This window comes from Humulus lupulus, chromosome 4, assembly GCF_963169125.1.
Source record: "Humulus lupulus chromosome 4, drHumLupu1.1, whole genome shotgun sequence".
NCBI classification, from domain to species: Eukaryota; Viridiplantae; Streptophyta; class Magnoliopsida; order Rosales; family Cannabaceae; genus Humulus; species Humulus lupulus.
The window spans coordinates 36,569,028-36,595,925 of NC_084796.1; positions in this window are offsets into that span (position 1 = coordinate 36,569,028).

A 26,898-nucleotide genomic window follows, 5' to 3' on the forward strand; every position below is an offset into this window, starting at 1 on the left:
TATGGAATAAGACGTTTCCTCTGGTTAAGGTATTATGGAGGAATAGTAGGGTCGAGGAGGAGACCTGGGAGCTTGAGTCAGTGATACGGGATCAATATCCCAAATTATTCAGGTAAATTTCGATGACGAAATTCTCATTAGGAGGGGACAGTTGTAATGACCCAAAATTACTAATAAGGCTTAAGGGCCTTGATTAGTGTGTCGGGAGGGCATAATTGGTTTATGTGTGATTTAAATTGTTAAATACATGATTATGTGATGAGCATGCTTATATGATTATATGGATATATGAGATGCATGATTATGAGTATTAGTATGTGTGTAGGCCTTGCTTAGCTTATAGGGGCATATTTGTAATTTTGGCACGTTGATGGAATAAATGTAATTATTTGTGATAAATTGTTGAGACCACATTATTATGTGGATATATTTGCAGCTGGTGACTCGAGGTGATCCTAGTGAGCGATTTAGCGAAATAGTCACGGTGCGGATTTATACCCGACTCGGGGGAGCCTGGGGCATTTCTGGGAATTTGGGAAATATATTGGAGATTATTTGACATTGGAGAAAATAATTGGTGATTAATTAGGTGACAGGAATTAAGTGGTAAATACTAGGAACACTTGAGGAATTAGCGGGAATTGGGACCAAATGACCAAAATGCCCTTAAAATGTTTAAAGGCTTAGGTTTTAATGGGACGGAAAAATGGCCATTTGATGGTTAAAAAAAGGTTAAGGGTCTTTCTGCCATTTTAGACTTAGTGGAATTTGTAGAATGTGTTAGAAGGTGAAGGAAAGAAAAGGAAGAAAGAAAGAAGGAAAAACAGAGTTCCTGACCTATATCTCATTCTCTCTCACGAATGGTTGTCTTCCTCACCATTTCTTGTGGAATTTTCAGCTTTAAACTCAGAGAGAGTCTAAGCTAAGTCTTGGAACTTTGATCCTTGAAGTAATTGAAGAGGGTTAGCTGGAATTAATTATCAAATTAAGGTAAGCTTTGAGGTTGTTTTTGAGATTTTTGAGTTTTGATGAGATTGATTTCTAAACTTGAACTTTGGATGGAAATTAAGGGATTTGAGCTTTGGAACCGAGGAGCTAAAGGCTGGAAGGGCCTAGAGGGCAACCTATGGTCGAATTATCCATTAAAGGTAACAATTATGGACTTGATCATTTGAGTTTCTGGGTCGTTTCTAGTTTTATTGATGAGTTCTTGAGTTTCAAACTCAATTCCTATTTTTCTGTGTTTAATGATGCATGTGGCAAAGTTTGATGTTGTTGGGCCATGTGGGATGAGATGTAGTGGATGGAAGGCTTAATTTGAAGTGTGGTTGAGGTTTGGAGGGGTTTTAGGGAGTTTTGGCTCGGGGAAATTCGAAGGAAAAACTCAGGGGATTTTTGGTGTTGTCTGTAGCGCTAGCAGTAGAGCGCTACATCGCTATGCCTGGGTTTTCTGGGTGATTTTTCCTCTGCTTGTAGCGCTGTAGCGCCCACCTTGTGGTCCTGTAGCGCTACCCTGCCTTTAGAAATGGATTTTTGGGTATTTTCTTAGGGTTTTTGCTCGAGGGCTCGGGATTGGTCCCGAGGTTAGGTTATGGAATTGAATGTTAATGAGGGTTCTATGTTACGTTTGTGACTAGGTGTACGCTAGGGCTCATACAGGATCGTGCTCGAGGATAGTTTCAATTAACCAAAGCGCTCGGAATCAAAGGTAAGAAACTCCACCCAGTTATGTGATTATGTTGAGACTATGAGTTCCCTATATTTGTATGTGATGTCATGAGATGGTGTTATGCCATGGGAACATATGATAAATGACCTAAGAGTGTTGGAGTCAATATTTGCGCACAAGGCGCGGCTTGGCCACTAGTATTTGAGGTTAAGTACATAATCACTGAGCTCGGTGTAAGCTATTCGAAGTCAGTGGGATAATCAGAGGGTGCGGCCTAAGGGCGTCGACCCTGAATTTCAGTGTGATATGTTTATTGTTGTTTAAGCTGATGATTGTCACGAGTTTGTTATGTGAATAACTGATCATTGGCTTGTAGGTTGGCATCATTATTTATGTGAGCAATATGACCTGTTGTATATCTGATTGATGATTTGTGAATTATCTGTCTATTGGTTGTTGCTTATGCTATGCATTATAGTTTTCTTGTTGGGCCTTGGCTCACGGGTGCTACGTGGTGCAAGTAAAGGCAAGGGCAAGGTGGACCAATCCTTAGTTGTTGTGCTCTGGGGCTGAATGTACATAGTCAGCTGATCGGTCGCCACGACCGAGGATTGGTACAGGGACAGGAGAACCTAAAATGTCTATTTTGCCCTAAGAGTGGCCAGTAGTTGATTATTTCCTGGAATTTTGTAAACTATCCTTAAACTCTATTTCTTTTGGGATTCCATGTATGAAATGTTTATTTAAATGAACTGTATCTTTTATGACCAAAATCTTTTAACCCTAGTGCAATTGTAGCTTCAGTAACACGTTTCTAACTAAATGACTTGATTAGCAAGTCTTGCACCTTTATAAACACACAGTGTAACGACCTTGGCTACCCAGGGCATTACAATTACCATGATCATCAACAAACGGATCGCCCTCATCGTCATATGATGGATCCATTATCAATAAATCTGCAATTAAGTAAACACAAATATTATCTGGTATAAACTTCACAAAATACATAAAAATAAAATCACAAAATTAATATATCTACCTTTAATTATCTACCCACAACCCTTCACCATTCTCGCGTATATAGTCATCATCATTATCAATGTTGACATCAATAGGGGGTGAAGCAATTGTAAATGTTTCTTGTTCAAGTATAATATCATCGCTCTCAAACTCTTTGATCGGATAATCTTTCGGTTGACTTGTTAGGACAATTGACCATCGAGCATCTACTGGATCACTCACATAAAATACTTTCTTGGCTTGTGACGCCATTATAAAGCGGTCAGATTTATGTCCTATTCGGTTTAAGTCCACCAGTGTGAATCCTAAGTCATCTGTTTTGAGCACATTATCACTTTTCACCCAATCACACAAGAAGAGAGGAATTCGAATAGTCATATAATCTAGTTCCCAAATTTCTTTGATCACCCCATAAAATTTCATATCACATTGTATGGGATTTTTATCTTTGGAACTAGATATTTGAAAAGTCTGGGCGATAATAGTAACACCACTATTTTGTGTCTTTCTAATATTACCACGTTCCATGGTGTTGAATTGAGTACCGTGAATATAATATTATTGATACTTAATTACACTCATTGAAGGACCTCGTGCGATCAATTTTAGTGTTTTAGACACTTTATTTGTAGTGCTATTCAGAACCTAGAATACAATAAAATAAAACAAAGTATATTACATTCTAACAAGCTAAAATACAATAACACTTAAACAAGAACAACACCAATATTTTACCTCATTCTCGAACCAAGTACTAAAATTTATATAATGTTCATCTTGTACCCATTTTTTATTTTGAGACTTATTAGGATAAGTAGTCTTGATCCAATTGAAATGTTCTCTTCAAGAAAAATAATTTATATCCACAAAATACATTCATTGCCAATATAATGAAAGAGAAAAATAAGATTGATCATGCATGTGTATAGGAACTTACTCGATGTATGGTTGAACATCATCAATATTTTGTAAGACTAGGCGATGTATTTTATCTCTATTAGATTTATTTACTTAAGAAACAACGCCACCTCTACCACCTTTACTTATTTCAAACTCAATTTTATAAAAACATAGTCCAATGCTCGCAACACCTGATAAGTATTCTGAGCAGAACTCCATTGCTTCTTCAATGATGTAGGATTCAACTATGCAACCCTCAGGTCTACTTCTATTTCTAACATATCCTTTTAAAACTTTCATATACCGTTCAAATGGGTACATCCATCTCAAGTATACTGGTCCACACAATTTTACTTCTCTCACCAAATGAACTATTAAATGAACCATTATGTCAAAAAATGAAGGTGGGAAATACTGCTCCAACTCACACATAGTTATCACGATATTTGGTAATTGCTCCAACTTGACACATCTAACACTTTACAGCAAATAGATTTAAAGAAAAAGTATAGTTTGGTAATTGCATGTCGAACTTTTTTGGGTAACATAGAATGGATAGCCACCGGTAGAAGATGTTCAAGTAGTGTATGATGGTCATGAGACTTCATTCCAACTAAATTCAAAATTTTGATATCTACCAGAGAAGAAATATTTGAAGAATAAACTTCTGGTACTTTCACATTCGACAAAGAATGACATACAATTTTCTTTTCTTCTTTAGACAGGGTATAACACGCAGGTGGTAAATAGGTTCGTCTCTCACCAACCTTTGGTTGTAACTTACTGCGTATACCCATTACTTTTAAATCTAACCGCGCTTTAATTCTATCCTTACTCTGACCAGGAATATTCAGAAATGTACTAATTAAGCTATCCAACACGTTTTTCTCATTGTTCATCACATCCAAGTTATGCCGCAAAACCAAATTCTCCCAGTATTCAAGCTCAAAACAATAGATTTCTTCTTCCAACAACATGTCGCACCATCTACAACCTCCTTTGTTTTTTCACGTCTAATATTTTTTCTCTTATTTGTATAATTTCTAGGCTTACCGAACTTGCATTGGACTTTGTTTAACTTTGTTAACAATTGTCCTCCAAGTAAATGTGGTGGAGCCTTTCCAAATTCAGGTTTACTATTAAAGGCATCTGTCAAACTTCGAAATTTATGTTCTTTGAATAAGAACTTTCTGTGTCCCATATAACAAATATTTCTAGAAAGTTTTAAATATTCAGAGTGAGTCCCTTCTTCACAAATGGGAGATGTCTTGTACCTTTTCACACTAAATCCAGAAAGATTACCTAAGGCTGGAAAATCATTAATAGTCCACAACAACACAACTTTAAGATTAAAATTTTCTTTCTTATAAACATCGTAAGAATTAACCCCCTCATACCACAATGTGCTCAAATCATCAATTAAATGAGCTAGGTATACATCAATATCATTTCCAGGTTGTTTAGTACCAGATATCAACAATGTCAACATGGTAAACTTCCTCTTCATACACAACCATGGTGGTAGATTATAGATGACTAGCATTATAGGCCAACAACTACATTTACTACTAAGGGAAGTGTGTGGATTAATTCCGTCAACAGAAGGACCTAAACGAATATTCATCGGTTCATTGCCAAATTTAGGCCATTTAACACCTACTATTTTCCAAGCTGGCGAGTTAGCTGGATGTCTTAGCTTGCCATCCTTTACTCTATCTTTGGCATGCCAAATTAAATTTTTAGCATGATCATCATTTCGGTACAACCTAACCAAACAAGGTATCGGTGGTAGATACCATAAAACCTTTGTAGGAACACCTTTCCTAACTGCATTTGAATTTTTTTTGTTTTGCAATCTAGACTCGCCACATGTCGGACATGCAATTGCATCAACAAATCTCTTTCGATATAAGATGCAATCGTTAGGACAAGCATGTATTTTTTCATATTGCATGCCTAGCGAGCGCAATATCTTCTTTGCTTCATAAAATGAAGACGACATTTCATTACCTTCGGGTAATAATTCTCCTAAAAATGTTAACAACTCTGTCATTCCCTTATCACTCCACCCATGTTTGGCTTTTAAGTTATACAACCTAAGCAGTGCTGATAATTTAGTGAACCTTGTACAATTAGGGAAAATATGTTTCTCATAATCTTCTAAGATTGACTGAAATTTAATTGGATCCACATGTGATTCATATTGTGCATCATCAATCAGTTCTACAATGTCATCAACTTCATAATCCACATCAAAATACTTATTATTCTTAGATGGTCCCTCATCAGTGACTTTCATTCTTTCTCCGTCCAAAAACCATACTTTATAACTTTTGTCTATTCCATTCCTAAATAAGTGATCTTTTATTTTAAAAATTGGCATCCTCAAAATGTTACCACACTTAACACAAGGATAAGGAATACTATTAGGAGATTGAGTATTTCTTGCACAAAATTCCAAGAAAAACTCAACTCCATCCCTATATTTCACGGATAACCTATCCGCTAACATCCAATCTCTATCCATTGTCAAACTTCACACGCACAAAAAAAAAAAAGAAACAAACAAAGCAACAAACATTAACAATCAGGTTCGTGGATTACCTAATTGACAAGTAAATAAAGGAAACAATATGTCCAAAAAAAAAATTGGGCAGCATTTCCCCTATTTCTATCACATTTCCCAAATTTAAAATGTGCATGTATACTACACATGGTATACACAAAAATATTCAACAAATCAATCAAACATGCATAATTCTCATATTACTAAATCTTAAAAAAATTGGGCAGCATTTCCCCTATTTCTATCAAATTTCCCAAAATGTAAATAAACTTATATTCATCACATAAACATAACAAACCAATTGATCAATCAAACATGCATAATTACTGCCTTATATCACCGCAACACACAGTCCCAGAACCCATCTCCACTATTTTATAATTCATACATTCCACTAAGTTCAATATCTTAATTATACATTAAGGTTTAAAACATTACCTCTAATATAAAAGCTCCCAAAGCTTGATCTCACCAACAAAGTTTTCAACAAAATACCTACTCAAATGTAGAGTCCAAGAACTTTACATAGCTAGTTAGATAGTAGTAGTAATAATAATAGCTAGTAGTAGTTGTAGTATGTTTATGACTGTGGATTTTGGTTCAAGTTGGGACTTAGTTGGACACTCGTGGTAACACTTGTAGATTTTATAAGTTTAACCTATAGTTTAAGAATATTAATTATAACATAAGGTTTGATTAATATTGCTGGTTATTAATATGATAATTATTATAACCTAAGGTTTAGATAGAGCTAATTAGAATATGACACTTGTTATGAGCATGGTTATTCCTAAGGTTTAGATAGAGCCAATAGGAATATGACACTTGTCATATGTATGACTATTAAGGAAATATTATTTTAATGATAAAATAAGGGAAATATAAGACTTAGTCTTCACCAGAATTTGTTAGGAGCATGACATTTGTCACAATTTTATTTATTTGAGATTTAGATAATTAAATAGATTTTTCGTAATTTTAGGGTACTGTAACTTCCGACCAATTTTTGACCCAGTTATGTTATGAATTTTGAAAAATATTATTTCCAGACAGTTGTAGATAATTGAATTATCATTCTAACAGTATAAAGAGAGTCTAAATCGGACTCTTACAGTTCTAGATATGTTAATTTTACTATAGGAGAGTTTAGAGTTACGAGATTTAGGGAGTTAGAAGTTAGGATTCTATCTGTTTTTAATTTTTAAAAAAAATTAAGCTTTGACTCCTTAAACCTCTCTCTGAACAATTTGACCAAGTCCTAAGCCTTTGGCTGAAGAATATTCAAATATTTTCAATTAAATTCATTAGGACCTAACACCAAGCCTTTTCATTCATTCTTCAAGCATTGATTAGAGCCTTCCAGGTGCCAGTGAGACTATAGAGTGATAAACACTTGGGTTGGGGTTATAAGTTTTATCATTCTAAGGTTATTAGACACTTGGGAAGTAAGGTTCATAGTGTGTATTTCGGTTTCAAGGTGTAGTTCGGTCATAGCAATTTCAAAGGTATTCCTATTCTTAATTCCTTTTCTGTATTGTTTCATTAGTTCTTATAGTTTTTCTCTACTCATATCCTAACTCAGTAATTTTTATTCTTGATTAGGCATCTAAGTTCTTCGTACTTGAGATTTCTTGTTGGTAAGTATCTTCTCGATGGTCTAGTTCATTCCTCTTCATCTCTTTCTTTTAGAAAACTCACCTCTCTATTAATGGTTTTTAGGAGTGTTCCAAAATCCTGACCTTGTTCTCATCATCCCGGTATTTCGGTAAGGAAAATATGATAGTTTTATATGCTTATATGTTATGTTGATTTGTTATGATAAGTTATGCTATAGTATGTTATGTTATGTTTTCTTATGTTTCATGGTTATGATTTACCCTTCCTCAGATATTAGACAGGGGACATAGATGGGTTATCATAAACCTACCATGTGATCTAACCTACCTCAGATATTAGAAAGGGGACGTAGATGGTTTATCACATGTTTTAATGGCCATTAATAGTAGTCTTATATGATGTACGCCTTTATAGATATATGTTTTATGTTTATAGCTTATAGTTATGTGTATGATTATGTTTCATGCTTATAGTAGATTTTCCTTGCTGGGCATTAGGCTCATTCCTTTATGTTTTATATGTGCAGGAATATAGTTATGGCGGCGGAAAGATTCTTGGCAGCTTGGGGATGTGTATTGAGGCAGGATGGAATCGATGGACTGAGCATTCGATTAGAGGATGAAGTTTTTTTTTAGTCTTTTAGTTATGATTTCTATGTATTATTTTTCCGCACTTAATTTTGTAACCAATTTATTTACGTTATGTTTTGTTTTATTTTCAAAACAATGGGATCCAATATCCTAAATGAATTTTTATGTATTTAACATTTACTTTACAGTTTTTTAATAAAGTTATGGTTATTTCATATGTACGTTTTCTGAAGATTAGTATAGTAGTTATTAATGGTCCAAGGTCTAGAATAGTTGGGTCGTTACAGTTGGTATCAGAGCAACGGTCCATTCGCATGAAGTTCTCCTCGATACACACACTCAAAGCTCCGAATCTAACCGCCAATGTAAGTGTTTATATTTTAGTTGATTTTATTATGTGTTTAGTTAACATTTTAGCCCTTATGTTTTCAGTTAAGAATATTTGTAAATTAGTTTATTTTTTGTTATTTATTATCTTTGAATTTATGATTGTACATAGTGAAAACTTTTTTTTCCAAATAAATATCATTGTTATTTTTGAATGACATGTATGAGTTTGATTTTTTTTACAATCATAATAAATAATAAATTTAATAAATAATGACCAAGTTTGGTGAGGGTGGATACAAATCAATGGACCGGGTTCTATATTGAGAGTTTAGGGGGCCATAGTAATGGTAACGATTTTACTGATCCCAGCCCTCCCTCAATATGGTGAACTTTGGAACAACGATGAGTTTCGAGCCTGAGAATTAAGTCATATAGGATGATTAGAAACAAACTCAGTAAAATATAAAGATGGCTTATTTTTCTAAGTTTAGAAACACACCCTAATTATAAAGAAGACTCATATATTTTTTTCATAAGAAGTCATAATTAATAGGTCCGAGTTATGTTTGCTTAGATTAAGTTTTGCCTTAAAGCCTATTAGGGTAAGTTCTAACATGTTCTAAACTGTTAGAACTTTTGGTAAAGATGTCGCTCAGAAGATCTGCTCGCAACAACACCAATGCCTTAAGCGTCGCTCCTAAAACTTATGAAGCCCCTCCAGTTCACAGAAGGGGAAAGCATGCAACCAATGCTGCTGCTAAAGAAAGAGCGCCGCTGCCGCCGGTTGACAACAATGCAGAAATTGCAAGACTACGGCGAAAAGTGGATGAATTACTACAGCAACAGCAACAACAAACTCAGCCTCCACCTCAGTTGCAACCACATCCTCAGTAGATGCCTCAAGTACCCCATCAAGTAGGTCCTTATGGGGCATGGCCAATGGCGAACTATGCGCCATACCCAACTCAGTACATGGAGCCAATCTATGAGCGGTTTTGTAAGCAACACACTCCAAACTTTGAAGGGACAACAGACCCCTTGGAAGCACAAGAATGGCTCAGAAATGTAGAGTCGATCCTAGCGCATATGTGTAGAGTCCAAGAACTTTACTTAGCTAAATATTTAGTAGTATTATAGTATGTATAGTATTATCTTTGTAACTGTGGATTTTTGGTTCAGACCGGGAATTATTTGGACACTCATAGTAGTACTTATAGATTTTCTAAGTTTAACCTATAGTTTAAGAATATTAAGTATAACCTAAGGTTTGATTATATGACTGATATTAAGGATAATATTTGTTATATTATAAGGTTTAGATATCAACCAATAGGATTTTAAGCACATGTTATGAATGGGTAATTAAGGATTAAGTATTTTTGAGGATTAAATTAAATAAGGGTAAAATTTGAATGCTTTAAGGTCAGTCAGCAGCTTTGAATACGTTGAGGGCTTAGTCAAGGCTGTTTACCCCATTCAAACTTAGCTAAAAATGTGTAATTTCGTGTTTAAATATTCAGCGTGTGCTGATATATCGGAGCACGTAGATACGGAAAACACGAGACGATGCACGGTCGCCTCGGGCATACTGGCCCAGGCGATATATCGCCTACAGGGGGCGATATATCGCCTCCTCCAGCATGTTTCCAAACATTTTTGAATTCTTTTCCTTTCAGCCATTCAAACTCCTTCATAAGTCCAGCATCTTTTGAACGAGTCTTCAGCCTCTGCTGAACGATTATTCAAATTATTTTCACCTAAAAAGCCATTATTTTTATTCAAGTAAAATCAAAATACTTTCATTCCCAAACTCTATAAATAGGACCTAGTACCCAGCCATTATTCACCTTTTGCTCTAAGTTCAGAAGCTGCTAGTGTTAAGTGAGTGTGAGAGTGTAAACACCTGGTTTGGGAAAATCATAAGCTTAAACATCATAAGCTTATCAAACACTTTGGGAAGTGAGGTTCTATAGTATTTCGGTTGTGGTGTAGATTGGTCTTTCAAGTCTTAGAGGTAAACCAAAAGTCTAGTTCATTTGTTTTATGTTATGTTTCCTTCTCTTAGTCTTCTACTCATTTTCCTAACCTCATTCTTATTTTGGTTAGGAAATCTAAATTCTTGAGCACATAAGTTTTGGTAAGTGTGACTTTCAATGGTTTAGTCTTTCCATCCCTTTCATTTCATCTCTTTTCTTCAAATCTACTCACCCTTTATATATGGTTTTAGGAGTGTTCCAAAAGTCCCAACTCAGTCCACATATCCCGGTAACTTTGGTAAGGAAAATAGGCTAGAATCAATATGTTATATGCTTATGTTATCTTATGTTTTATGTTATTAAATGTGTTATGATATGTATGCATGTATGCTTGTAGGCTTGGGCATATGACCCATATGACTAACAAGACCCCAAATGGGTTATGGGCATATGACCTACTTAGCTAGTAGGACCCCACTAATCCCATGGGCATATGCTTGTTTAGTCTATGGGACCCCAAGTAATAATGGCCATTATAATAAGTGTATGTTATATGTATTATGTTAAGTCTTTATGTTTCTTATGAAATTATGTTTATGACTATGTGTTAGATTTTCCTTGCTGGGCATTAGGCTCATTCCTTTTTGTTTTATGTGCAGGAAAATAGCTTTAAGAGGCGGTAAGATTCGTGGATGCTTAGAGGATGTGTATCGATGGTGAATGGAGTCAAGGGGCCGAGCGTTATTCGATTCGAGGATGTAGTTACTGTTTTATGTCTTTTTATGGTTTTACATGTATTTTCCGCATTTCTTATGTAATGTATTTTTATTTTAAATCATGTTTTGTTTTTAAAGACAATGGGATCCCATATCCTTTTTAGTATTTTATTTTGTAAGTAACTCTTATTTTTACAAGTTACTCAATAAAATTATGGTATTTTTGCAAATGTAAGTTTATGTATAGTTTCGTTAATGGTTCAAAAGTCTAGATTAGTGGGTCATTACAGTTGGTATCAGAGCAACGGTTCCTTTGCATGAAGTTCTCCTCGATACACACGCTCAAAGCTCCGAATCTGACCGCCAAGTAAGTGTTTAAGTTACTAGTTATGTTACTTATGTGTATAGCTAACACCTCTAGTGTTTATGTTTTCAGTTAAGAATGAATGGAGCTTTAACCTACCAAGATATCCGAGCCATTAAGGCCTTAAAAAGAATAAGGGAGCCAAGAAACACCGTAGGAGCACTAGAAAGGATCACTCGAAGGTTGCTTTTGTTTCACCAAGAGATAGGTGGCCTTCAAGAGGCTAAGCAAATAATGTTAAGATCAACAGAACAATATGTACTAGTGATTAGGCTATTTAAAGATTTCCATCCTGTAATAGCAGCTTTAGAAGAAATATGGGAAGAAATGAATGATGAGGATGAACTTCCAATAGCGATGAGATATTATTTCCTCTTAGTTAGGTTCACCGCAAAATTTGAGTTTCAATTTACAAATGAGCAAAAACATAGGATTCTCACCAACCTTCCTAGAGGACGTTTCGATGCACATGACAATGATGATTATGAACAAATAGATGATGATATGTTAGATGATGGATCGGATGTAGAAGATCCCGATTTTTAGATTAGTAGTTTTTATTTGTTTTATTTACTTTTTTTATGTTATGATTGTAATAAGTGAAAACTTTTTTTCCAAATGAATAACATGCTATTTTATTTTCATGTATGAATTTGATTTTATTTTCGCAATCATAATAAATAATAAATAAAATGAATAATGACTAAGTTCGGTGAGGGTGGATACAAATCAATGAACCAAGTTTCCTTATTGAGAGTTAGGGGGCCTTAGTAGTGGGAACGATTTTACTGATCCCAGCCCTCCCTCAATATGGTTAACTTTGGAACAAAGATAAGTTTCGAGCCTGAGAATTAAGTCATATAGGATGATTAGAAACACACTTAGAAAATAAAGATGATTGGTTTTTCTAAGTATAGAAACCCACTCTGAATATAAATAAAGACTTATATAACTTTTCATAAAAAGTCATAATAAATAGGTCCGAGTTATGTTTGTTTAGAATAATTTTTTGCCTTAGAGCCTATTAGGTAAAGTTCTAACATATTTCTTTTAACTGTTAGAACTCTGCTACGATGTCGCTCTGAAGATCTGCACGCACCAACGAAAACACCTCCAACGATGTTCCAGCGACCAATGCGGTCCCTACAGTTCGCCGAAGGGGAGTGCGTGCTACTGCTCGCCGCAACACGCCGGCACCACCAGCTGAAAACACTGCGGAGATTGCCAGACTGCGACAGCAAGTCGAGGAACTTCTGCAGCAACAACGCCAACAGGCTCAATCTCAGCCTCAGCCTCCGCCACAGCCTCAGCTGCAGCCACAGCAAATGGCCCCAGCTCCCCAACAAGTTGGTCCATATGGGGGATGGCCTATGACGAACTACGCTTCATATCCAGTACAGCACGTGGAGCCAGTGTATGAAAGGTTCCGCAAGCAGCACGCTCCAAACTTCGAAGGGACTACAGACCCCTTTGAGGCAGAAGAGTGGTTAAGGAATGTGGAGCCGATTCTGGCCCACATGAACCTCAGTAATGCAGACCGCATATCCTGCGTCTCATCTTTACTCAACAAAGATGCCAGGATATGGTGGGACTTGGTCCAGCAATCTCATGATGCTGCCACCATGACGTGGACCCGATTTGTGGAACTGTTCCACAAAAAGTACTACAATTCGGCTGTACTTGCTACAAGGGTTGAGGAGTTCACCAATCTGAAGCAGGGTACTTTAACAGTGGCGGAATATGCTCGTCAGTTCGACTGCTTAGCAAAGTTCGCGGCAGAGATGGTTCCAACCGATTATCTGAGGGTGAACAAGTTTGTCAGAGGACTTCACCCGAAGATCGAGATGGGGGTTAAACTAGCAAACCCAGGAAACACCACATATGCTGATGTACTTGAGACGACAATCGAAGTAGAGAGGTTGCAGGCCAACGTAAGCAAAGAAGAAGCTAGTAAGCCTGAACCTAGACAGCAGAGCTAACCTCAGGCCAGTCGGAACGGCAACAATCAGTCTAGCAATAGTGGCAACAATCAGTCCAGCAACAATGGTAACGACCAGAAAAGACGGCATCCTGATAGCAAGAAGTTGGACAGCGATAAAAGGGCACGTACGAATAATGGAGGAAATAGGACGGGCTATGTGGAGTACCCGCCATGTGCCAAATGTCAGAAAAAGCATCCTGGAGAATGCCGCGCCAACACCAAGGAGTGTTTCAACTGTGGTCAAGAAGGGCATCGAAAGAGAGACTGTCCTCAGCAAAAGCTAGAAGGAAAGAAGGATGAAAAGATGGTTCCTGCTAGGGTTTTTGGTTTAACCCAAGGAGAGGCTGATGCTAGCAACAAGGTGGTCACAGGTCAGGTTTCTATCCTCAATAACTTATGTCATGTATTATTTGATTCGGGTGCCACTCATTCGTATATTTCGTTAGGAATGATAGAAAAACTAGACAAACCTAGTGAAAGATTTAGAACTAGGTTTGTAACCGAGTTGCCTTCGGGCAAAGTAGTTCTATCATCACGAATAGTACGAGGCATACCGATCAAGATTGAGGATATAGAACTAGAAGGAGACCTGATAGAGCTAGTGATCAAGGACTTCGACGTAATATTAGGCATGGATTGGCTAGCACGGTATGGCGCAATGATCGACTGCAGACGCAAGAAGGTAATGTTCGAGACTCCTGATGGCCAGAGACGATGCTTCATGGGACAAGCTTCAGGATTGCGCACCCCGTTAGTGTCATCCCTCAAAGCTCAGAGAATGATGGAGAAAGGATGCCAAGCATTCTTAGCCAGCATAATGAACGTGGAAAGGGAGACGTCGCTTAAGGTTGGAGATGTCCGAGTTATACAAGAATTTCCAGAGGTATTTCCCGATGACTTGCCAGGATTGCCGCCAAATTGAGAAATAGACTTCACGATAGAATTAGTACCAGGCACCGAGCCTATCTCTAAGGCACCATACCGGATGGCACCCACGGAACTCAAGGAGTTAAAGACGCAGCTACAAGAACTCCTAGACTTGGGTTTTATTAGGCCAAGCCATTCACCATGGGGAGCTCCGGTACTATTCGTGAAGAAGAAGGACGGAAGTATGCGGATGTGCATAGACTATCGTGAGCTGAACAAAGTGACGATCAAGAACAAGTACCTGCTACCTCGGATAGACGATTTGTTTGATCAACTCCGAGGTGCGACTGTATTTTGTAAGATCGATTTACGGTCCGGGTATCATCAGCTCAAGGTAAAGGGGGAAGATATTCCTAAGACAGCCTTTAGGACTCGTTATGGACATTACGAGTTCTTGGTTATGTCTTTTGGTCTTACTAACGCGCCAGCCGCGTTTATGGACTTAATGAATAGGGTCTTCGAGGACTACTTGGATAAATTCGTCCTTGTGTTCATCGACGACATTTTAATTTACTCCAAGGATGAAGTAGAGCACGAGGAACACTTAAGGCTGATTTTGACACGATTAAAGGAGCATCAACCCTACAAGTGGCGTTCACAAGTGGCGTTCCTCGGGCACATCATATCGAAAGACGGAGTTGCAGTAGATCCATCAAAGGTAGAGGCCGTGAAGGATTGGCCTAGACCAAAGAACGCGTCAGAAGTAAGAAGCTTCTTAGGGCTAGCAGGTTATTATAGGAAGTTTGTAGAGGGCTTTTCTAAGATAGCCACTCCACTCACCAACCTGACCCGGAAGCAACAAAATTTTAACTGGAATGATAAATGTGAGGAAAGCTTCCAGTTGCTTAAGGATAAGCTTTGCTTGACACCAGTACTTAGTGTCCCAACACCCAACGATAAGTTCGTTGTCTACTGTGATGCATCAAAGCTAGGATTAGGATGCGTGCTGATGCAAAATGACAAGGTGATAGCCTATGCCTCACGTCAGTTAAAGTAGTATGAGCAACGCTATCCAACTCACGATATGGAGTTGGCAGCGGTGGTCTTTGTGTTAAAAATCTGGCGCCATTATCTTTACGGAGAACGGTGCAAGATTTATACGGACCACAAGAGTTTAAAATACTTCTTTACTCAGAAGGAGCTTAACATGAGGCAGCGCCGATGGCTGGAGTTAGTCAAGGATTATGACTGTGAAATCTTATACCACCCAGGGAAGGCGAACGTAGTTGCCGATGCGCTTAGTAGGAAAATCTATGGGAACTTAGCAGCCTTATCCGGAATAGAAAAGCCGCTGCAGCAGGAGCTTATTAGTGCCGGAATCGAAATGGTTGTAGGCAAGCTGGCTAACTTGTCTATCCAATCGAATCTGCTAGAGGACATACGGATTGGTCAGAGACATGCTGGCACGCTAGCAGCACATATGGATGCAGTAAGAGAAGGCAAGAATACCGATTTCTCAATATCTAGCCAAGGCTTATTGAGATATAAGGATCGGGTATGCGTGCCAAATGATCAAAGTATTAAGAAGACGATCCTAGAAGAAGCGCACAGCACCCCATACTCAGTTCATCCAGGGTCTACCAAGACGACTCATGACATCAAGGTAATCTATTGGTGGCCAGGGATGAAGAAGGACATAGCGGAGTATGTATCTAAGTGTCTGGTATGCCAGCAAGTGAAAGTGGAGCATCAGCGCCCTGCAGGCTTATTGCAACCACTTAGCGTGCCAGAATGGAAATGGGATGATATAGCCATGGACTTCGTGACTGGTCTGCCAAAGACGAATAAGCAGCATGATTCCGCTTGGATAGTAATAGATAGACTAACCAAGTCGGCTTATTTCCTGCCTGTTAAGACTTCATACACAGCAGACCAATATGCAGACATCTACGTCCAAGAGATTGTACGATTGCATGGAATCCCCAAGACGATAGTGTCGGATAGAGGATCGGTGTTTACGTCAAGATTTTGGAGAAGTTTACAGCAAGCTATGGGAACTAAGTTAAGTCTTAGTACAGCTTTCCATCCTCAGACAGATGGTCAGTCCGAGCGTACGATTCAGATCTTAGAGGATATGCTACGCGCGTGTATACTTGATTTCGGAGGATCGTGGAACAAGTACTTACCACTGATCGAGTTCTCGTACAACAACAGCTACCAGTCAACGATCGGGATGGCACCTTATGAGTTGCTATATGGAAGAAGGTGCCGATCACCGTTGCACTGGGACGAGGTAGGAGAAAGGCAGCTTCTAGGGCCCGAAGCAGTAACGCTTATTAGACAGCGTATGCTTGCTGCTCAAAGCCGACAGAAAAGCTATGCTGAGACCAAGCGACGCGATGTGGAGTTCCAAGTTGGAGATCAAGTCTTCCTGAAGATATCTCCTATGAAAGGTGTCAAGCGGTTCGGGAAGAAAGGCAAGCTTAGTCCCCGATTCATAGGTCCTTTTGAGATATTGGACAAAGTGGGACCAGTTGCATATAGACTAGCCCTACCGCCAGAACTAGCCGATAGTCACAACGTCTTCCACATTTCGATGCTACGCAAATATGAGTCAGACCCATCTCACGTCCTCAAGTACGATACGATAGCGCTCCAGAAAGACTTGAGTTACGAGGAACAACCGATTAGCATCCTAGATAGAGGGATGAAGCAGTTACGGTCCAAGAGCTTTCCTATAGTCAAAGTCCTATGATGCAATAGTTCTAAACGCGAGGCAACGTGGGAGTTGGAGGAGGACATGCAAGGTCGGTATCGGAGTTATTTGGTAAGTAAATTTCGAGGACGAAATTCTTTTTAGTAGGGGAGAATTGTAGAGTCCAAGAACTTTACTTAGCTAAATATTTAGTAGTATTATAGTATGTATAGTATTATCTTTGTAACTGTGGATTTTTGGTTCAGACCGGGAATTATTTGGACACTCATAGTAGTACTTATAGATTTTCTAAGTTTAACCTATAGTTTAAGAATATTAAGTATAACCTAAGGTTTGATTATATGACTGATATTAAGGATAATATTTGTTATATTATAAGGTTTAGATATCAACCAATAGGATTTTAAGCACATGTTATGAATGGGTAATTAAGGATTAAGTATTTTTGAGAATTAAATTAAATAAGGGTAAAATTTGAATGCTTTAAGGTCAGTCAGCAGCTTTGAATACGTTGAGGGCTTAGTCAAGGCTGTTTACCCCATTCAAACTTAGCTAAATATGTGTAATTTCGTGTTTAAATATTCAGCGTGTGCTGATATATCGGAGCACGTAGATACGGAAAACACGAGACGATGCACGGTCGCCTCGGGCATACTGGCCCAGGCGATATATCGCCTACAGGGGGCGATATATCGCCTCCTCCAGCATGTTTTCAAACATTTTTGAATTCTTTTCCTTTCAGCCATTCAAACTCCTTCATAAGTCCAGCATCTTTTGAACGAGTCTTCAGCCTCTGCTGAACGATTATTCAAATTATTTTCACCTAAAAAGCCATTATTTTTATTCAAGTAAAATCAAAATACTTTCATTCCCAAACTCTATAAATAGGACCTAGTACCCAGCCATTATTCACCTTTTGCTCTAAGTTCAGAAGCTGCTAGTGTTAAGTGAGTGTGAGAGTGTAAACACCTGGTTTGGGAAAATCATAAGCTTAAACATCATAAGCTTATCAAACACTTTGGGAAGTGAGGTTCTATAGTATTTCGGTTGTGGTGTAGATTGGTCTTTCAAGTCTTTGAGTTAAACCAAAAGTCTAGTTCATTTGTTTTATGTTATGTTTCCTTCTCTTAGTCTTCTACTCATTTTCCTAACCTCATTCTTATTTTGGTTAGGAAATCTAAATTCTTGAGCACATAAGTTTTGGTAAGTGTGACTTTCAATGGTTTAGTCTTTCCATCCCTTTAATTTCATCTCTTTTCTTCAAATCTACTCACCATTTATATATGGTTTTAGGAGTGTTCCAAAAGTCACAACTCAGTCCACATATCCCGGTAACTTTGGTAAGGAAAATAGGCTAGAATCAATATGTTATATGCTTATGTTATCTTATGTTTTATGTTATTAAATGTGTTATGATATGTATGCATGTATGCTTGTAGGCTTGGGCATATGACCCATATGACTAACAAGACCCCAAATGGGTTATGGGCATATGACCTACTTAGCTAGTAGGACCCCACTAATCCCATGGGCATATGCTTGTTTAGTCTATGGGACCCCAAGTAATAATGGCCATTATAATAAGTGTATGTTATATGTATTATGTTAAGTCTTTATGTTTCTTATGAAATTATGTTTATGTCTATGTGTTAGATTTTCCTTGCTGGGCATTAGGCTCATTCCTTTTTGTTTTATGTGCAGGAAAATAGCTTTAAGAGGCGGTAAGATTCGTGGATGCTTAGAGGATGTGTATCGATGGTGAATGGAGTCAAGGGGCCGAGCGTTATTCGATTCGAGGATGTAGTTACTGTTTTATGTCTTTTTATGGTTTTACATGTATTTTCCGCATTTCTTATGTAATGTCTTTTTATTTTAAATCATGTTTTGTTTTTAAAGACAATGGGATCCCATATCCTTTGTAGTATTTTATTTTGTACGTAACTCTTATTTTTACAAGTTACTCAATAAAATTATGGTATTTTTGCAAATGTAAGTTTATGTATAGTTTCGTTAATGGTCCAAAAGTCTAGATTAGTGGGTCATTACAATATGAATCTCGGCAATGCGGACCGCATATCCTACGTTTCGTCTATGCTTAAGAAGGATGCTAGAATATGGTGGGACTTAGTTCAGCAGACTAACGATGTCGCCCCCATGATAGGGACAAGATTTGTGGAGCTGTTCCACAAGAATTATTACAACTCGGCAGTCATCGCTACAAGGGTTGAGGAGTTCGCTAGTTTGAAGTAGGGCAACTTAACGGTAGTAGAATATGCCCGGCAGTTCAACAGATTAGCCATGTTTGCACCAGAGTTGGTTCCAACTGACTTTATGAGGGTGACCAAGTTTGTTAAAGGACTTAGACCAAAGATTGAATTAGGGGTTAAGCTAGCAAACCCATGAAATACTACCTATGCCAATGTTCTAGAAACGACAATAGAAGTAAAAAGGCTTCAAGAGAATGTTAGTAAGGAGAAGGCTAGTAGGCCTGAGCCTAAACAGCAGGGTCAACCTCAAAATGGTCGAAACAACCACAACAACAGCTGTCAGCATAACAATAGTAATATTCATGGTCAGAAGAGAAGGCATCCAGATGATAAGCATTCCAATGGTGATAAAAGAGCACAGACAAACAATGGAGGCAATAAGTCGGGTTATGTAGAATACCTGCAATGCTCTAAGGGCCAAAAGAAACATCTTGGGGAATGTCATGCAAACATCAAGGAATGCTTCAACTGTGGTTAGGAAAGTCATTGAAAGAAGGAATGTCCACATCTCAAGCAGAAGGAGAAAAGGGATTAAACGATGGTTCCAGACCAAAGTCTTTGCCTTGACCAAGGGAGGAGCCAATGCTAGTAACAAGCAGTTACAGGTCAGATTCCTATCCTCGATAGTATATGTTCTAGTTTTGTTTGATTCGGGAACAACATACTCGTATATCTCGTTAGGAATGATAGAGAAATTATACAAACCTTGTAGAACTATGTTTGTGACATAGTTGCCTTTGGGTAAAATAGTCATATCATTACAGATAGTACGAGGCGTACCAATCAAAATCGAGGACATAGAACTAGAAGGAGACCTGATAGAGCTGGAAATCAAAGACTTGGACATGATATTAGGCATGGAGGGCTAGCAAGGCATGGCATAACCATCGATAGCAGACGTAAGCAAGTGATGTTCGAGACTCCTGACGGTCAGAAACGATGCTATATGGGACAAGTTTCAGGACTACGTACACCGCTAATATCATCTCTCAAAGCCCAAAGAATGATAGAAAAAGGATGTCACGCATTCTTAGCTAGCGTTACGCATGTAGTTTAGGGAACACCACTAAAGGTCGGAGATGTACATATTATACGGGAATTTCCAGAGGTATTTCCTGACGGCTTGCCACGATTGCCGCCGACGCGGGAAATTGACTTCACAATCGAATTAGTACCGGGCACCGAGCCTACTTCCAAGGCACCATACTGGATGGCTGCTACCAAACTTAAGGAGTTAAAGATGTAGTTCGAAGAACTTTTAGACTTGGGTTTCATTAGAACAAGCCATTTGCTATGGGGAGCACCAGTACTATTTGTGAAGAAGAGGGATGGAAGCATGCAGATATGAATAGATTATCTCGAGCTGAATAAGGTGATAAATAAGAATAAATACCCGCTACCCTTGTTTGATCAAATCCGAGGGGAAACCATTTTTTTAGATTGATCTACGGTCCGGGAATCACCAGCTCAAGGTACGGGAAGAGGATATTCCCAAGACGTCTTTTAGAACTTGTTATGGACATTATGAGTTTCTATTTATGTCTTTTGGTCTTACCAACGCTCCAGCCGCGTTTATGGATTTAATGAATAGGGTCTTTAAGGACTACTTGGATAAATTCATCGTAGTTTTCATCGACGACATCTTGGTGTACTCAAAGGATAAAGTCGAGCACGAGAAACATTTAAGGTTAATCTTGCTACGACTCAAGGAGCATCAGCTTTACGCCAAGTTCAAGAAGTGCAAATTTTGGCTTTCACAAGTAGCATTTCTCGGCCACATATTATCCAAGGATGGGATTGCTGTAGACCCATCTAAAGTAGAGGCTGTAAAGGATTGGCCAAGACCAAAGAACACATCCGAAGTAAGGAGCTTTCTGGGATTAGCAGGTTATTATAGGAGGTTCGTAGAGGGCTTTTCTAAGATAGCCACTCCATTCACCAACCTGACCCGGAAACAACAAAGATTCAACTGGAATGATAGATGTGAAGAAAGCTTCCAGTTGCTTAAGGACAAGCTGTGCTCAGCACCAGTACTCTGTGTACCGACACCCAACGATAAGTTTGTAGTCTACTGCGATGCATCGAAGCAAGGGTTGGGTTGCATGCTGATGCAGAATGATAAGATGATAGCCTACGCCTCACGGCAGCTAAAGGAGTACGAGAAACGCTATCCAACGCATGATATGGAGTTGGCAGTGGTGGTCTTTGTGTTGAAAATCTGGCACCACAAAAGTTTAAAGTACTTCTTCACACAGAAGGAGGTCAACATGAGGTAGCGCAGGTGGTTAGAGCTAGTGAAGGATTACGTCTGCGAAATCATATACCACCCGGGAAAGGCTAACGTAGTTGCCGATGCGCTAAGTAGGAAGAGTTATGGAAGTTTAGCAGCGCTAGCAGGAATAGAAAAGTCTCTACAGCAGGAGCTGATCAGTGCCAGAATAGAAATAGTTGTCGGTAAGCTGGCTAATTTGTCTGTCCAGTCAAATCTGCTAGAAGATATACGGATTGGGCAAGGGCATGCGACACACTAGCGGCACAAATGGATGCAGTCAGAGAAGGCAAGGCCACAGATTTCTCAATATCAAGTCAAGGATTATTGAGATATAAGGATTGGGTATGCGTGCCAAATGATCAAAGGATTAAGATGACGATTCTAGAAGAAGCGCACAGTACCCTGTACTCAGTTCACCCAGGGTCGACCAAGATGGCACAGGACATCAAGGAAATGTATTGGTGGCTAGGGATGAAGAAGGACATAGCAGAATTTGTGTCTAAGTGTCTAGTATGCCAACAAGTGAAAGTAGAACATCAGGGGCCTGCAGGCTTATTGCAACCACTTAGCATTCCAAAATGGATATGGGATGATATAGCCATAGATTTTGTGACGGGTTTGCCACGAACAAGTAAGCAGCATGATTCGACTTGGATAGTAATAGATAGATTAACTAAGTCAGTTCATTTCCTGTCTATTAAGACTTCGTACACAGCAGATCAATACGGAGACGTTTAAGTCCAAGAAATAGTACGAACCCATAGAATCTCTAAGACAATAGTATTCGATAGAGGATCAGTGTTTAAATCGAGATCTTGGAGTAAGCATTTTCCGCTGATAGAATTCTCCTACAACAATAGCTACCAGTCAACAATCAGGATGGCACCCTACAAGCTACTTTATGGAAGAAGGGTCGATCTCCGTTGCATTAGGACGAGGTAGGAGAAAGGCAACAACTTGGAACTGAAGTTGTTAGAGGAGCTCAGGATGTAGTAGCCTTGATTAGAAAGTGTATGCTCGCTGCACAAAGCCGTTAGAAAAGTTATGCGAATGCCAAGCGGCGTGATGTGAAATTCAAAGTCGGAGATCAAGTTTTCTTAAGAATATCTCCTATGAAAGGTGTGAAGCGGTTTGGGAAGAAAGGAAAACTTAGTCCTTGATTTATAGGTCCTTTTGAGATATTGGACAAAGTGGGAGAAATTGCATATAGACTAGCCCTACCGCCAACCCTAGCAGATAGTCACAACGTGTTCCACATCTCAATGCTACGCAAGTATGTGTCAGACCCATCTCACGTCCTCAAGTACGATACGATAGCACTCCAGAAAGACTTGAGTTTTGAGGAACGACCGGTTAGCATCCTGGATAGAGGGATGAAGCAGTTATGGTCCAAGAGTATTCCAATAGTCAAAGTCTTATGGAGTAATAGTTCTGAACATGAGGCAACGTGGGAGTTGGAGAAGACATGCAAGACCGGTATCCGGAATTATTTGGTAAGTAAATTTTGAGGACGAAATTCTTTTTAGTAGGGGAGAATTGTAGAGTCCAAGAACTTTACTTAGCTAGTTAGATAGTAGTAGTAATAGTAATAGTAATAGCTAGTAGTAGTTGTAGTATGTTTATGACTGTGGATTTTGGTTCAAGCCGGGACTTAGTTGGACACTCGTAGTAACACTTGTAGTTTTTATAAGTTTAACCTATATTTTAAGAATATTAATTATAACATAAGGTTTGATTAATATTGTTGGTTATTAATATGATAATTATTATAACCTAAGGTTTAGATAGAGCTAATAAGAATATGACACTTGTCATGAGCATGGTTATTCCTAAGGTTTAAATAGAGCCAATAGGAATATGACACTTGTAATATGTATGATTATTAAGGAATTATTATTTTAATGATAAAATAAGGGAAATATAAGACTTAGTCTTCACCAGAATTTGTTAGGAGCATGACATTTGTCACAATTTTATTTATTTGCGATTTAGATAATTAAATAGATTTTTCGTAATTATGGTACTGTAACTTCCGACCAATTTTTGACCCAGTTATGTTATGAATTTTTGAAAAATATTGTTTCTAGACAGTTGTAGATAATTGAATTAGCTTTCTAACAGTATAAAGAGAATCTAAATCGGAGTCTTATAGTTCCAGATATGTTGATTTTACTATAGGGGAGTTTAGAGTTACGAGATTTAGAGAGTTAGAAGTTAGGATTCTATTTGTTTTTAACTTTAAAAAAAAATCAAGCTTTGACTCCTTAAATCTCTCTCTGAACAATTTGACCAAGTCCTAAGCCTTTGGCTGAAGAATATTCAAATATTTTCAATTAAATTCATTATTTTTATTCAAAGCCAAAAAGAAGATTTTTATTCTTATAACTCTATAAATAGGACCTAGCACCAAGCCTTTTCATTCATTCTTCAAGCATTGATCAAAGCCTTCCAGGTGCTAGTGAGACTATAGAGTGATAAACACTTGGGTTGGAGTTATAAGCTTTATCATTCTAAGCTTATTAGACACTTGGGAAGTAAGGTTCATAGTGTGTATTTTGGTTTCGAGGTGTAGTTCGGTCATAGCAATTTCAAAGGTATTCCTATTCTTAGTTCCTTTTCTGTATTGTTTCATTAGTTCTTATAGTTTTTCTCTACTCAAATCCTAACTCAGTATTCTTTATTCTTGATTATGCATCTAAGTTCTTCGTACTTGAGATTTCTTGTTGGTAAGTATCTTCTCGATGGTTTAGTTCATTCCTCTTCATCTCTCTCTTTTAGAAAACTCACCTCTCTATTAATGGTTTTTAGGAGTGTTCCAAAATCCTGTCCTTGTTCTCATCATCCCAGTATTTTGGTAAGGAAAATAGGATAGTTTTATATGCTTATATGTTATGTTGATATGTTATGACAAGTTATGTTATAGTATGTTATGTTATGTTTTCTTTTGTTTCATGGTTATGATTTACCGTTTCTCAGATATTAGACAGGGGACGTAGATGGGTTATCATAAACCTACCTCAGATATTAGAAAGGGGACGTAGATGGTTTATCACATATTTTAATGGCCATTAATAGTATAGTCTTATACGATTTACGTCTCTATAGATATATGTTATATGTTTATAGCTTATAGTTATGTGTATGATTATGTTTCATGCTTGTAGTAGATTTTCCTTGCTGGGCATTAGACTCATTCCTTTATGTTTTCTATGTGGAGGAAAATAGTTATGGCGGCGGAAAGATTCTTGGCATCTTGGGGATGTGTATTAAGGCAGGATGGAATCGATGGACTGAGCGTTCGATTATAGGATGAAGTTTTTTTTAGTCTTTTAGTTATGATTTCTTTGTATTATTTTTCCACACTTAATTTTGTAACCAATTTATTTAAGTTATGTTTTGTTTTATTTTCAAAACAATGGGATCCAATATCCTAAATGATTTTTTATGTATTTAACCTTTACTTTACAGTTTTTTAATAAAGTTATGGTTATTTCATATGTACGTTTTCTTAAGATTAGTATAGTAGTTATTCATGGTCCAAGGTCTAGAATAGTTGGGTCGTTACATCAAATATAACAATAAACTAAAAAATAATAAAAAAGTTGACAAAATATAAAGAAAAATATATTAAAGCTATATTGTAACTAAATAAACAATAAAGTGCTTAAAGAAAACAAATAATTTGTTATATGTACTCATTTAAATACTTAAACCTGAAATAAAAAATATATATTTTTTAAAAAAGTTAACAAATCACACAAAGAAAAATCGACTATAAATATCTTAACTAAATGAATAATAAAATATAACTTAAATAAAACAAACAATTTAATATATACATATTTAACCAATTAAACCCAAAATTTAAAAAGTTAACAAAATATAAAAAAATATTTTCTCAAAATATTCAAACTAAATAATTAATAAAGTGAATTAAGCCCCATTTCGTCCTCGACAGCCACATTAACCTAAATAGTTTCAGAGAAAAAATGGAGAAAACCAGCGGCACCCCCTTCGATTTTCCCTCATTTTGGTAAGTTTTTTTTCAATTTTTTTCAATTTTAATGTAAAAAATTCACTGAACGAGCCACTTCCATCAATGGGCCACTGACACAAATGGTCCCGTTAACAGCGTCAGTGGCCCCCTGACGCAAACAGTCCCACTCAAAATCGTCAGTGTATGTTATGACGCAATTGCCCCCGCATTTGTGGCAGTGCCCAACTGCCACAAATGCTAATTCTTGGTCAACAGCATCAGATAACAGCATTGACTGACGCGTTTAACTCACACAATTGCCCTTTTTTGTAGTAGTGATTAATTCACTAGCGAATAATTAATCAATAATCAAATTATAGAATTGAGCTAAATAACTATTCAGTTCCATAATTAACCTTTAAGGGAACCAATATTCGATTCGTTAGGAAAGTATGGATTCCATTATTGTAAATCATGTTCCCAGCCATTCATGATTTTGAATCTCCAAAACAAAAGTCATTAGCTTCATTTTACTAAGACACATTAACGTCTGAATCAAAAGATCTAATAAACACAAACAAGAGTTCATGAATACTTAGGATTTAGACTGATCTACAAATGATCATCTATTATGATGAGAATTAAATCTTTATGTCAAATGGCAAGTTTATAAAGATAATTGATTCTCATTTATCCTGTCATATATAATCTCTATTATATATACACAACACCTTTCCTAAGATGTCTATCCACATCAATAATCTAAATCTAGATCAATTGCATTCCTTATGTTTAGTGTTGACCTGTGAAATTGGTCAATGGTCATATCTACGATATACGACATCTTTTGAATGATATAAATGTAAATATACGAAAAAGTAAAAATATCTAAACAAAACACACATAAATTTATAGCGGTTTAGCCTTGTTCTGATGAACAGTAACAACCTAATCCACTTAGTATTTAGTATTGAATCAGTCAATTGAGAATTACAAAGATGAACTGAAAATTTCACTCGTCAAAGAGTTGCCCAGAAGTCAATCAAATGATCGATCTAAAAGTATCTC